This window comes from Chiloscyllium plagiosum, unplaced genomic scaffold (genome assembly GCF_037043375.1).
Source record: "Chiloscyllium plagiosum isolate Xiang-an unplaced genomic scaffold, Cpla_swu_hap1 HiC_scaffold_49, whole genome shotgun sequence".
Taxonomy (NCBI): Eukaryota; Metazoa; Chordata; class Chondrichthyes; order Orectolobiformes; family Hemiscylliidae; genus Chiloscyllium; species Chiloscyllium plagiosum.
In genome coordinates this window covers 10835571-10849959 of record NW_028270187.1, presented here as the reverse complement: position 1 = coordinate 10849959, position 14389 = coordinate 10835571, and the positions used below count along the sequence as shown (strand labels likewise).

Genomic DNA, 14389 nt, shown 5'->3' with positions numbered 1-14389 from the left:
TTGAACAGATTTATCAGGGAAGATCTTTCCTTAACAAAGCCGTGCTGACTCTACCCTATTTTACCATGCACTTTCAAGTACTCTGCAGCCTCATTCTAAACAAGGGATTCTCAAACCTTAGGAATGACGACATTCTAGCTACGTAGCCTATAGTTTCCAGCCTCTGCCTCCCTTTCTTAAACACGTGTTGCATTAGCCATTTTCCAGTCATCTGGGACCCTGCCTGATTCCAGTGCTTTCTGAAAGATCATCACCAATGCCTCTCCAATCTACTCTGCTGTCTCCTTCAGTTATCTGGAGTGTAGTCCATCCGGTCTTGGTGATTTATCCGCCTTCGGCTTAGCGTCTTCCCCTTACCAATGGCCAATGCACTCACTTCTGTCCCCAAGATCCCCTTGAAGTTCTGGTCGGTTGCTGGTGTCTTCCACTGTTAAAAACTGATGGAAAGTACCTCTTCAGATCCTCTGCCATGCCGTGGTTCCCCATTACTACTTTTCCAGCATTGTTTTCAAGCTGTCCAATGTCCACTCTTGTCTCTTCGTAACCGCTTAGATATCCAAGAAAATTGCCTGCAGTCCTCTTCTGTATTAGTAGCGCGCTTACTCTCATATTTCACCTCTTTCCCCGTACCCACCTTTTCTTAAAGTTATTTCTGTTTTTTAAAGACTTCCCAATCTTCTGGCTTCCACTAATCTTTACCACATTATATGCTGCTTGTGTTGCCTTTATGCTCTCCCGGACTTCCCCTGTCAACCAGGGTTGTCTCATCCTCCCCTTAGTGTTTTTCTTCTTCCTTGGGATGAATTTCTGCAATGTCTCCTGAATTAACCCAGAAACTCCTGCCATTGCTGCTCCACTGTCTTCGCTGGTCGGCTCTCCTTTCCAGTCAATTCTGTCCAGCTCCACCCACATGTCTTTTTAGTTACCTTTACCCAATTGTCATCCCGTTACCTCTGATTCAATCTTCTCCCTCTCAAGCTGCAGGGTGAACTCTATTCTGTTATGGCCACTGCCTCCTAGGAGTTCCTTCACTTTGAGCTCCCTAATCAAGTCTCCCTCGTTACACCTTACTAACTCCAGAATCGCCTGTTCCTGAGTGTGCTCTTCCACAAACTGCTCCAAACAAAACATTTCTCCGATAATTCCACGTTTGCTTGAGAACCGCTACCAACCTGTCTTTCCCAGTCCACCTGCATATTGAAGTCCCCAATGATTATTGCAACAGTTCCTTACATGTTTTTTATAGTCTCCTGATGTATTTTCTCCCCCACATCCTGACAATGGCTAATGGCTTGTACACAAGTTCCTTCGGGGTCTTTTTCCCTTTGAGGGTCTTGATCTCTACACTATGGATTCTACACCTTCTGACTCTATTTCGCTTCTTGCTGTCAATTTAATTTTATTTCTTGCTAACAAGGCAACCCCTCTGACTCTGCCCATTGCCTTTTCAATAGCTTGGATAATTAGTTACCAGTCCTGAACCCCCTGCAACCTTTTCTCTGATACCTACAACATTGTGAATGCCAAGTTCAGTCTGGCGTAGCAGCTGATTTACCTTGTTCTGTAGACCGTGTGTATTTAGTTACAAGTCCCTCAGCCCTGCATTAATTGTCCCTCTTCTCATAGGTGTCCCCTTATCTGCTGATTCCTGATCCTGTCCGTACTTTCCGTCCTATTTCTTGTTGTGGAAACTTTAACCTGTGCTGAGCACTTTCCCATTTTGACTTTTCCACAATTTTCCACGCAGCTGAAAAACAACCACCATGTTTTAGTTTAAAGTCCAATATATAGGCCCTGGTTATGCCATTCTCCAGGACTCTGATCCCAGCATCATTCACATGTAGCCTGTCCCATCGGAACAGTTCCATCCTTCCACAGTACTGTCTCCAATCTCCAGTGAATTCAAACCTCCCCTTTCTCCTACACCAGTCGTTCAGCCCCACACATCTTACTGTTATAATCTTGCTGACGTTGTGGCTCGAGTAGTAATCTAGAGATTTTTTATTCTGTTTTTTAATTTATCCCTTCAGCAGACCTTCTTCCCTCCTTCTGTCTATATCGACAACTGGTTCGTTCCTCTGCAGCCCAGATGACTATCGTGAAGCCAGGCACCAGGCAGGCAAATCTGCCTTCGGGACTCTCGATTCTGGCAACAGGGAAGAGTCTCTATTCCCCTGACTACACTGTTTCCGATTACACTTGCATTTCTCTTTTCTCCTTCCTCTTGAATCGCTCCCTCTCCCACAGTGCTGTGGTCAGTTTGCTCATTCTCCCTACAGACCCCACTCTCATCCACAAAGGGAGCAAGAATCTCAAACCTGTTCGACAAGCTGATGGGCTGAGGCTCATTTAGCACTACCCTCTGCTTCCTTCTGCCTGCCTCAGTATAGTCACACCCTTCTGTCCCTGACCACTGATCGATTTGAGGTAGTTAATCTAATGCCTCCTGAAACAGAGCATCCAGGTAACTCCGATCCCTCCCTGGTGTGTGGAAGTGTTCGGAGCTCAGACTTCAGCTCAACAATCTGAGCTGGAATCCCTCAACCAACATTTGTTATGGTTGTAGTAGCTATGAACCACTATTGGGTCCAACAGCTCTGACATCATGCAGTTACAACACCTCGCCTAGTCTGGCCCCTCCATTTCAATGACTTGGTGCTTAACTTGATTTTTAAACATTTCATGCTGAAAGAACATCCACTGTTGTCGGGGAGATTAATTGACCATGCTCAAGAAGCCAAAATTAAGTAAGTGCAGATATCTTGAAAGATTGCGTGGCTGGCAGAGATTAGAGATGGAAATGATCACTATCATAGAAGGATTTGAAAAAAAGGATGAGAAATTTGTTAAAACGTTGCTTTTCCTCAACTTGCGACCTCTTCATGTCAGTGAGCTCAGGGTGAGGGGAACAAAACCCAGTGTGAGCGAGTACATGGGCAGCGGGGTGTTGGATGAACTCAAGATTACAGGGAGGTTGAAAGTGGGAGGTGGATCAGAAGTGTGTTAGGGTCATTCAGTCTCGAGGTTGCAAAGGACTGGATGAGATTATCAGCACCTGGAGCTGAAACTGTGTTCGAGTCAGGCCATGTTACTGAAATGGAAATAGAATGTCACGGTGAGGATGTGGGTCTGTGGTTCAAAGCTAATCTCCAAGTGCAATAGTCCCTTAATGTTGGGAAGAGCCTGGTCCAGATAGTTACCTGAGGGGGTGATATAGTTTGGGAGTTTGGAAGTTTTGTAACAGGGACTGAAGCCAGCAGCTTTTAGTGAACAAAGGATCAGAAGTAGGCCCTTCAGGTGTTCCACTATTAAATTAACTCATGGCTGCTGCATGGAGTTCAGCCTTTGGCCCATATCCCTGAATACCTTTGTTGAACAAAAGTTTATCCGTCTCAGACTGAAAACTAACAACCTTTTCCACCCTTTTCATATTGAAGTCATTCCTCACATCTCTCTCGAACAGACTCTGCTCCCAAGTTCTTGATTAAGTTGGAGGCAATTTCTATTCATCCAGCACTGGATGTTGGGACGTTGTGCGAGTTGGAGGGATCTCCAAGAGAGTGCTGGTCACATACACATGCTCCCCGGTCCTTCATGGTGGTGGAAGTGGCTGGTTTGGGCGGTTGTGTTCAAGGTATGATTGATAAAGCTCCTCTCATTCTAGTCCTTCCAGAGCTGTGGCATATAATGTGGGAAAATATATGCATTTTGGCAGGAAGACGAGGAGAGGTGAATATTATTTAACAAGGGGAAAACTGCAGCACAGAATTGTGGGTCCTTCTGCTTGAAAGATGAAAAACTAGCATCCAGGTTCAGTGGGTATTCAGGAAGGAAAATAGTCAAGTTGGCTTTTATTTAAAGGGAATGGGGAGAAAAATGGAAGTTTTGCTAAAACTGTACAAGACACGAGTGAGATCACATTTGGAATCCTGTCAATAGCTTTTGTCCCTTGTTTTGGGAAAGGCAGTCCACAGAGTGTTCAGGAGATTGATCCTGGATATGGGAGGAATTTCTCAGGAGATGAGTTTGAGCAGACTGCTTCTGTGCTCATTGAAGTTCAGAAGAATGAGACAAGACCTTATGGAAAGATTCTGAGGAGCTTGACATTGTAGATTCTGGGAGATTATTACTACTTATTTGAGAGTTGAGGACTTGAGGACATAATCTCAGAGTAAGGAATCACCTATTAAAAACAGATGTAGAGGAATTCCTTCTCTTTGGGTACTGAATACTGCAGTGGCCTGTAAAGGCTGTGCTGCTCAGTGTGTCCAAGGCTGAGATAAATAGATTTTCAATTAGTAAGGAATTCAAGGGTGGGGGCATAAGGCAGGAAAATCGAGCTGAAGATTATTGGATCAGCTCTGATCTCACTGAATGGTGACAGCAGGCTTGCTGTGTTGAGTTGCATCTGATGGTTTTAAACATCCTTTTCTGGGTTCTCACTTGATTTGCCTTTTGTTTTCAATGAATTTCACAGGGTATTGGAAGAAGATGATTTGCAATGAGGAGACTTAAAACCAGGCATCACTTCCCAATCTGACTAAGCTGCCGAATTTATTGTCATCTGAATATCATTGGGTTTTGCATTAAAAAAGCACCATTCACAGTGGGGGAGAAACCGTACGTGTGTTGTACATGTGGACAAGTCTTCAGCAGATCATCTGCCCTGTCTGGGAAAGGATTCACTCGATCATCCACCTTGCTGAAACCCCAGCAAGTTCACAAAGAAAACAGACCTTTGAAATGCTCCGAATGTAGGAGGTGCTTTAAAAACTCTGGGGCACTGATATCCCAACAAAATCCTCACTGTGACGAGAGACCCTTCATGAACTCTCACTGTGGGTGTGGGTTCAAGCCGTCGTCCAACCTCATTAAACACCAGCAGATCCACACTGGGGAGAGATCATTCACCTGCTCACACAACAGGAAAGGATTGTCTCATAAATCCAACCTGTGAAAACACCGGCGATTTCTCTGAAGTTAGAGGCTGTACTGACTGTGGGAAGAGATTCATTGTGAAATCCAAGCTGCTGAAACACCAGCGTATTCATGAGAAATGACAGTGCCTGGTTTTTACTGTGAACATCTCCCTGCTTCATAGTCTCAGCCAGAACATTTTGTTTCAAGTCCCACCTGATATGGAGCTATGTCAAAGAACTTAATTATTTTTGTAATTGATAACTGAATGATGTCCACTGTGGCAGGTTTCTACTGAAGTTAATGAACACCAGCTCAGTTAAAGGGATGACTATTCCGGATGACAATGAAATAAATGCACTTTGTGTTAAACACACAGTTCAAAGTCTGTGAGAAGATTTGTAGCTCGGGTGCTCGTAGCTGTGGTTCTGTTCGCCGAGCTGGGAATTTGTGTTGCAGACGTTTCGTCCCCTGTCTAGGTGACATCCTCAGTGCTTGGGAGCCTCCTGTGAAGCGCTTCTGTGATGTTTCCTCCGGCATTTTTAGTGGTTTGAATCTGCCGCTTCCGGTTGTCAGTTCCAGCTGTCCGCTGCAGTGGTCGGTATATTGGGTCCAGGTCGATGTGCTTATTGATTGAATCTGTGGATGAGTGCCATGCCGATAGGAATACCCTGGCTGTTCTCTGTTTGGCTTGTCCTATAATAGTAGTGTTGTCCCAGTCGAATTCATGTTGCTTGTCATCTGCGTGTGTGGCTACTAAGGATAGCTGGTCGTGTCGTTTCGTGGCTAGTTGGTGTTCATGGATACGGATCATTAGCTGTCTTCCTGTTTGTCCTATGTGGTGTTGTTCTTCCCGGGCTTATTGGATAACATTAGCATAGCCAATCATGCTGGCTCACTTTATCTTTCTAAACTAATCACCGTCTGCCACACTGGTTCCCTGTATCACACTTAACCTATCAGATTATAACCTCATTGTCTTCAGCATAAACTCATGAACCAGTGATTCAGCTAACCTATCACAATACACTATCATTATCTGTTACTGGAGCCCTGTAATATGATCCCGAGCATGCATCAGTTAACTACATAACTGCCAAAGTAACTTCCATAAGTGAAGGAGTTGGAATTTGCTGTTGATCACATCCAGCATCCAATTTGATTCATTGCAGTCTTTTTCAATTGACCTTGTGAAAATTCTAGCTTGGTTACAGGTGTTTATTAAAGGTCAATTATATCAAATTTGTGGTAAACACCCAGTTTGCTAACACTTTCTAATGTCCTTTGCACTTCCTTTTGAAAAGTTTCCCTTTCTCTCTCTTCCATCTTGTACAGAGCTCACGGAGCTTCTTTGTCATTCAGATTGAGATAATCTGAGCAGCTGTCTCTTCCATGTCCCTCCTTTCTCTGAAACTGTCTCCGAAGTTCCACCTTGTCTGCGTCCTTAATATTCAACTTTATCCAGCTCCCCTCCTACCTTGGGAGCTCCTCCTGTCCATGAGAACCAACTTCTCATCTCTTGACCATTTTTCCACTTAATGGCCAAACATCCAACCTCCTCCCATTCCCTGATATTGTTACCAGTTCTTGCTCTCATCTGGTAAGGTCCCTGTCACTTTAATTCCACCATCATCATCCAGTGAAAACCAACGTGGCCTCATTTCCAAACTCCCTTTCCTTTCCAAAAACCTAGAACTTGGTAACCCCCAAGGGAAGAGCCTATCCCTGGCTCCTGCTGTTCTCAACCAAACGGCACCATGAGGTGAGCTCATCCAAAGGCATGGTATTCGTTTTCACACCTCTGCTGACATTACTCAATTCTACCTCATCAGACAACTCAATGTCTCTGTTATTCCACTGTTGCTAAATTATCAGACAGTGTATTCTACAGCACTGGATGTTTTATTGACTTATTAAGTCACAGGATGTGGGCATCACTCGCTCATCCAGGGCAGTTAAGTGCCAACCACATTGCTGTGGATCTAGAATCACGTACAGCAGACTGGGTATGGACAGGGTTTCTTTCTTTTAAAGGACTTCAGCGTACCAGGTGGGATTTTCGAACACTCAACCAGGTCATTGTTAGCCTTTTAATTCCAGATTTTTATTGAATTCAAATTCCATCATCTGTCATAGTGGATATCAAAACCAGATCCCCCCCAAACATTACCTGGATCCCTAGTTTAATAGTCTTCAGATAATACCACTAAGCTACTGCCTCCATGAGCAGAAATTTGCTCCAGTTAAAAATTGCAAACGTCCCTCTTGATCACTGATATCCAGTCCATAACTCTGTGATATCTGCATATTGGGCTGTGTTGCTCCCTGCCTCTGTTACCTGCACTTCCTCACTCTGAGGTACCTGCATTCCACTCATTCTGCCCTCTTTAGCATCTCTGATTGTCAATACTCCATTATAATCTTGCCTGAGCAGGGCGTTCTGATATTCCATCCTTCAACCAGTCTGCCTCTCTCCTTGTGAATATTTGTTCAGAACTTAAGACCATAAGACATAGGAGTGGAAGTAAGGCCATTCGGCCCATCGAGTCCACTCCACCATTCAATCATGGCTGATGGGCATTTCAACTCCACTTACCCGCATTCTCCCCGTAGCCCTTAATTCCTTGTGACATCAAGAATTTATCAATCTCTGCCTTGAAGACATTTAGCGTCCTGGCCTCCACTGCACTCCATGGCAATGAATTCCACAGGCCCACCACTCTTTGGCTGAAGAAATGTCTTCGCATTTCTATTCTGAATTTACCCCCTCTAATTCTAAGGCAGTGTCCATGGGTCCTAGTCTCCTCGCCTAACGGTAACAATTTCCTACCGTCCACCCTTTCCAAGCCATGTATTATCTTTGTAAGTTTCTATTAGATCTCCCCTTAATCTTCTAAACTCCAATGAATACAATCCCAGGATCCTCAGCTATTCCTCGTATGTGAAACTTGCCCTACAATCAAAATTTTCATCATTCAAGAGAATACCATTCAATGTGTCAGTGCCCAATGTTTATTTTGCAAACACTCCTGAAGGATCTTGAGATGTCCTGTTACACAAAACGTGTTCCATGTGACTGATCTTCTTTTACAGTGTTAGGCCAGAGATTGCTTGTGTGCCTGAGGAGTCTCAAATGGTGCTACATATTGTGTAATCAGAGTACCAACTTGGACTTTCATTCAAACGTAAAGTCATTGAGGCAGCTCAGAGCGATTGGGAAACTGAGAAACTCCTGCAGTGATGTTCTAGGTTTGGGGTGATTGACCACTAAGAATTACAAACATAAGAACCCGGAGTAAGAGTTGGCCATCTGGCCCTTTCAGCCCGCTCCACCATTCAATAAGATCATGGCTGATCTTTTCCCAGCCTCAGCTCTACTTACCCAGCCTCTCACCATAACCCTGAATTCCTTTACTCTTTAAAAACATGATCTTCGCTTTAAAAGCATTCAATGAGGAAACCTCAAATACTGCAGGGAATTCTACAAATTCACAACACTCTGGGTGAAGAAATTCCTTCTCAGTTCAGTCCTAAATCTGCTCCCCCTAATTTTGAGGCAATACCGTCTTGTCCCAGTTCCACTCACCAGTGGAAGCATTCTCCCTGCTTCAATCTCATCTATTCCCTTTATAATTTTATATGTTACTGTAAGATTTCTCCCCTCCGCGCCCCCCCCCTCCCCCATTCTTCTAAATTCTAACAAATATAATCCCAGTCTACTCAGTCTCTCCTCAGAAAGCAATCCCCTCAACTCATCAATTCAGGAACCTAGTGAACCTTCTCTGCACCCCCTTTAGTGCCAGTATCTCCTTTCTCAAGTAAGAAGACCAAAACTGCATGCAGTACTCTGGGTGTGACCTCACCAACACCCTACAGAGCCGTAACATATCCTCTCCACTTTTAAACTCGATCCCTCTACTAATAAAGGACAATATACCATTTTTAAAGATTAGATTATATTCCCTACCGGGTGGAATTAGGCCCTTTGGGCCAACCAGTCCACACCGACCCTCCGAAGAGTAACCCACCCAGACCCCTTTCCCTCTGACTAATGCACTGAACACTGTGGGCAATTTAGCCATAGCCAATTCACCTGCCCTGTGGGAGGAAACCCACACAGACACGTGAGAATGTGCAAACTCCACACAGACAGTTGACCGAGGCTGGAATTGAACCTGGGACCCTGGTGCTGTGAGGCAGCAGTGCTAACCACTGAGCCACTGTGCTGCCCATTGCCTTAGTATTTACCTGTTGCACCCGCAGACCAGCCTTCTGCAATTTATGCACAAGGACACCAAAGTCTCTCTGCATAGCAATTTATTGCAAATTTTACCATTCGAATAACAGTCCTTTTTACTATTATTGCTACTAAAATGGATGACTTCACATTTACCAACATTTTACTCCATCTGCCAGAACTTCACACACTCACTTGAACGATCTATATGCCCTAAACATTTGTTATCTGCAAACTTTAACACACTACATGTGGTCCTCAACTCCACACCATCTGTGCAAATTGTAAACAATTGTGGTCCCAACAAAGTGGCAAATGGGGTTTAATTTAGATAAATGCTGCATTTTGGGAAAACAAATCTTAGCAGGACTTATACATTTAATGTTCAGATCCGAGGGAGTACCGCTGAACAAAGAGACCTTGGAGTGCAGGTTCATAGCTCCTTGAAAGCAGAGTCACAGGTAGACAGAATAGTGAAGAAGGCATTTGATATGCTTTCCTTTATTGGTCAGAGTATTGAGTACAGGAGTTGGGAGGTCATATTGCGACTGTACAGGACATTGGTGAGGCCACTTTTGGAATATGGCATGCAATTCTGGTCTCCATCCTATCAGAAAGATGTTCTGAAACTTGAAAAGGTTCAGGAAAGATTTACAAGGATGTTGCCAGGGTTGGAGGATTTGAGCTATAGAGAGAGGATGAATAAACTAGGGCTATTTTCCCTGAAGCATTAGAGGCTGAGGAGTGACCTTGTAGAGGTCTAGAAAATCATGAGGGGCATGGATCGGGTAAATAGACAAGGTCTTTTCCCTGAGGTGGGGGAGGTCAGAACTAGAGGGCATAGGTTTAGGGTGAAAGTGGAAAGACATGAAGAGACCTAAGGGGCAACCTTTTCACACAGAGGGTGGTGCATGTGTCGAATGGGCTGCCAGAGGAAGTGGTGGAGGCTAGTATAATTGTGACATTTTAAAGGCATCTGGATGGGTGCATGAATAGGAAGGATTTGTAGGGATATGGGCTGGGTGCTGGCAGGTTGGACTAGTTTGGGTTGGGATATCTGGTCAGCATGGATGAGTTGGACTGAAGGATCTGTTTCCTTGCTGTACATCTCTATGACTCAATGATCCCTGAGGCACCCCACTATCATCGATTGCCAACCAGAAAAGCATTCAATTATCCCCATTCTTTGCTTTCTGTTCATTCACCAATCCTCTATTCATGCTCGTGGATTGCCTGTAACACCTTTATCTTATGCAGCAGCCTTTTACTTGACACCTTGTTGAATGCCTTTTGGATATCTAGATATATCACATCTACTGGGTCCACATTATTCAGTGCAATTATAATGGCTTCATAGAATTCCAAAAGATTAATTAAGCATGACCTGTTGTGCCTGCCGAATGGGACAATTTCTATCGAGATGCTTTGCTATTTCTTCTTGACAGTAGACTCGAGCATCTTGCCCACTACATATGTTAACCTAACTGTCCTATAATTCCTCATTTTTTCTCTACCTCGCTTCTTAAACAGTGGCACCACATTTGGTGTTTTCAATCTGCTCAAACTGCCCCAGAGTCCAGCTAAGTTTAGAAAATTACCAAGAGTGCCATTTCTTTTAGTCCCCTCGGATGCAATCCGTTAGGGCCAGGAGACTGGTCTGCCCTTATATCCGTTAGTTTGTCCAACATTGACCTTTTTGTGATAAATATTTCTACATCCTAACTGCAACAGGCTGGAGGAGAAATTGCGGGGGGACCTGGCTGATAATTTTGCATCATTGTTAGCCATGAGTGAGGTCAGAGAAGAGTGGAGGGTGACAAATGTTATTGTGTTAGTGTTCACAGTACAAGATACCAGTACCATGCCAGTAACTGACAAGGAGACAAAGGGAGATGTTATAGAGTCCTACAGCATAGAGGCAGGCCCTTTAGCCCAAACTGTTCCATGCCAACAAAAATGTCCATCCAATCCCATTTCCCTGTAATTGGCCAATTATTATTCAACAATGGCTGCAAAGAAAAGCCTGGGAAATACAGATCAGTAAGATTTAATCTGTGGTAGGTAAACTACTTGAAAATTCTGAGAGATATGATTTACATGCATTTGGAAAGACAGGGTTTGATAGGGAATAGTCAGCATACCTTTGTGTGTGTGAGGTCTTGTATTTTGGAAAAACAAATCAAGGTAGGAATTTCATGGTGAATCATAAAGCCTTAAGGAGTGTAGTGGGACAGAGGGAACTTGGAGTTCAAGCTCACAGTTCTGTCAAAGTGGAGTAATGGGTCGACAGCAGTGAAGAAGGCTTTTGGCATACTGGCCTTCATTAGTCAGGGCATTGAGTATCGAAATTGGGAAGTTATGTTGCAGTTGCACAGGACATTGGTGAGGCCGCACTTGGAGTGGTCTGTTCAGTTTTGGTCACCTTGTTATAGAAAGGATGTTACTAAACTGGAAAGAGTGCAGAAGAAATTTACAATGATGCTGCCAGGACTCAGTGGTCTGAGTTATACGTAGACAAACTAGGACTTCACTCTTTAGAGCATCGGAGACTGAGGGGGGATTTTATAGAACTGTATAAGATTATGAGAGGAACAGGTTGGGTGAATGCACTGAGTCTTTTTCCCAAGATTGGGGAATGGAGGATCAGAGGGCATCAGTCTAATGTTAGAGGAGAAAGAATAAAAGGGAACTGGAGGAGCAATGTTTTTATACAGAGGGTGGTATGCACATGGAATGAGATGACAGCAGAAGTGGTTGAGGGAGATACATTAGCAATATTTAAAAGGTGTTTAGACAAGTACATGGACAGGAAATGATTAGAAGGATATGGGCCAATTACAGGGAATGGGATTGGATGGACCTTTTTGTTGGCATTGAAGAACTTGGGCGAAAAGGCCTGTTGCTGTGCTGTAGGACTCCATGACACCTCCCTTCATCTCCTTGTCAATTACTGGTACGGTACTTGTATCTTGCACTGTGAATATTAACACAAAATACCTGTTCAATGCTTCGGCCAATTCCTCATTATCTCAATGTGAAATCCCCCTTCTTACCCTCTAAAAGACCAATGTTTACCTTAGCTAGTCTTCTTCGCTTTATATATTTGAAGAAATTTTTGCTGTCTGTTTTTATATTCTGAGCTACATTAATCTCATAATCTATCTTAATTTCTTAATAGCTTTTTTGTTCCTTTCTGATGACCTTTAAAGTTTTCCCAATCCTCTGGCTTCCCACTGCTCTTTGCCACTTTGTGTGCTTTCTCTTGTAACTTGAGAGCCTCACTTACTTCCTTAGACACCCATGACAGATTAACCTCGTTTTCAGTGGTGTATACTGTTGTGGAGCACCTTGGAAAATTGCTTTGAAAGTCCTCCACTGTTCGGCAATTGTCCCACTATAAAGTCTGCTAACTCCTCTGTCATCCTATTGTAGTCTCCCTTGTTTGAGCACAGGACTCTGGTATTGGATTTTTATCTTTCTTTCCATCTGTATTCTAAATTCAACCATACTATGATCACTCCTTCCAATAGGATCTTTAACTATGACATCTTTAATTAATCCCGTCTTATTACACAGGACCAGATCTAGAGTAGTTTAGTCCCTCGTCAGTTCCATTACATACTGTTCAAGAAAACTATTGTGGATACATTCAATGAAGTCCTCCTCAAGGCTCTATTCACCAACGTGGTTTCACCAATTGACATGTAGTTTAAAGTCCCCCATGATAATTACCAAACCATTTTTACAGGAATTATTTATTTCTATGTTCACTTCCCTCCCCAGTGTGATGTTATTTGGTGCCGTATAGACTTCGCCAATAGTGACTTATTTTTCTTTGCGTTTCTATTTGTTACTCAAATGGATTAAACCTTATTCTTCATGGAACCTATTTCACCATAGCTCTAATATCATCCTTAAATATCAGAGTTACACCACCCCCTTCCATTTCTGTCTGTCCTTCCAAACAGTCTGATAAGCCCTGGATATTTGACTCCCAGACTTGACCATCTTGCGATCCTGTTCCATAATAGCTACTAAATCATACTAATTCACAATGAACTGATCTACCTTGTTTTGAATGCCACGAGCATTTAGGTAAAGTGCCTTTATGCTCATTTTTTACACCTTTTTGAATTCTATTAATTTCCACTAATACCTCCTGACTTGTCCTTCCTTTTAACGTCTTTCATAGTCTTGGATGTAGTTAAACCTTTCTGCACACACGTTAATCTGCTGCTTTCCTTTCTATTTACCATGATACTTCCTGTCGCTCCCCCCCAACCCACCCTCCATCACTAAAGTCCTCGTGATCACCTCATTTCTCCTTTTCGCGAGAACACTGGTTCCAGATCATTTCAGGTGGAGACCGTCCCAATAGTACAGATCCCTCCTGTTCCAAAACTGATGCCAATGCCCCAAGAAACGGAGCCCCTCGTTCCCACACTACTCTTTTAGGAATGTGTTTAATTCCCTAATTTTATTTTACCTAAACCAATTTGCACATGGCTCGTGTAGTAATCTGGAGATTATAACCCTTGGAGGACCTGTTCCTTAAGTTTGTTTCCCATGCTTAATAATCCCCAAACAGGTCATTCGTCCTCACCTTGCCTATGATGTTCATATCAATGTGAACCAGACTAATTGGATCCTTGTTCTCCCACTTAAATATCCTTTCAAGGAGGCCAGAGATTTCCTCAACCTGGCATGGGGAAGGCAATACACTGTGCAGTACTCTCAATCCCGCTTACAAAGGATGCTGTCAATACTCCCAGTTAAAGAGTCCCCTACAACTACCACTTGCCTTTTTGCTCTCCCCTCTTGAATGACCTCCAGGAAAGTGGTTATTAAAATGCAGATCAGACTGAAGAGTTTTGAACTGAGGCACTGCTTGTGCACAATCAACTACAGATCGCATCAATTGCACGTCTGACACAGGACTTCCAAAGCAGCTCAGTAATCTGAGCAAGCAGTGTTCAGTATGACTCCACATTTTCTCTTAAAAACAAAAATGTAATGCCCCCAAACATGCAATTTGGCAAAGAAGTATCATTGAAGAAGACAACAATTTTGATATCTGAAATATCCCCAGATGGAAAACAAAGGTTATAACTGGAAGAAGCATGTGAAAATGTACCCATCACACCCACACTGGCTTCAGCAAATATCATCTGCCCCACATGGGCAGTACTTGCGGATTCAACATTAAACGACCCAATAATCCCAGGACGCATAGAA

At 43.4% G+C, this 14389-nt stretch overlaps 2 protein-coding genes across 10 annotated transcripts in view; one reads left to right on the top strand and one right to left on the bottom strand.

The window, feature by feature from the left end:
- LOC122544532 (histone H1.01-like) overlaps positions 1 to 14389 on the bottom strand; it is a 179340-nt gene that overhangs the window by 125329 nt on the left and 39622 nt on the right. The window lies entirely within an intron of this gene.
- LOC122544643 (histone H1-like) overlaps positions 1 to 14389 on the top strand; it is a 36629-nt gene that overhangs the window by 15914 nt on the left and 6326 nt on the right. For 3 of the 9 annotated variants that reach the window (XM_087984888.1, XM_087984885.1, XM_087984887.1), the window contains exons 4-5: positions 2031 to 3634; positions 4478 to 5293. The exons of 1 other annotated variant lie outside the window; for it this stretch is intronic. The gene's annotated coding sequence lies outside the window, so the exon portion shown is untranslated. Of the gene's footprint in view, positions 1 to 2030; positions 3635 to 4477; positions 5294 to 14389 lie in introns of those variants that run through there. 5 more of the 9 variants (XM_087984886.1, XM_087984882.1, XM_087984881.1 and 2 more) reach the window with 3 other exon arrangements.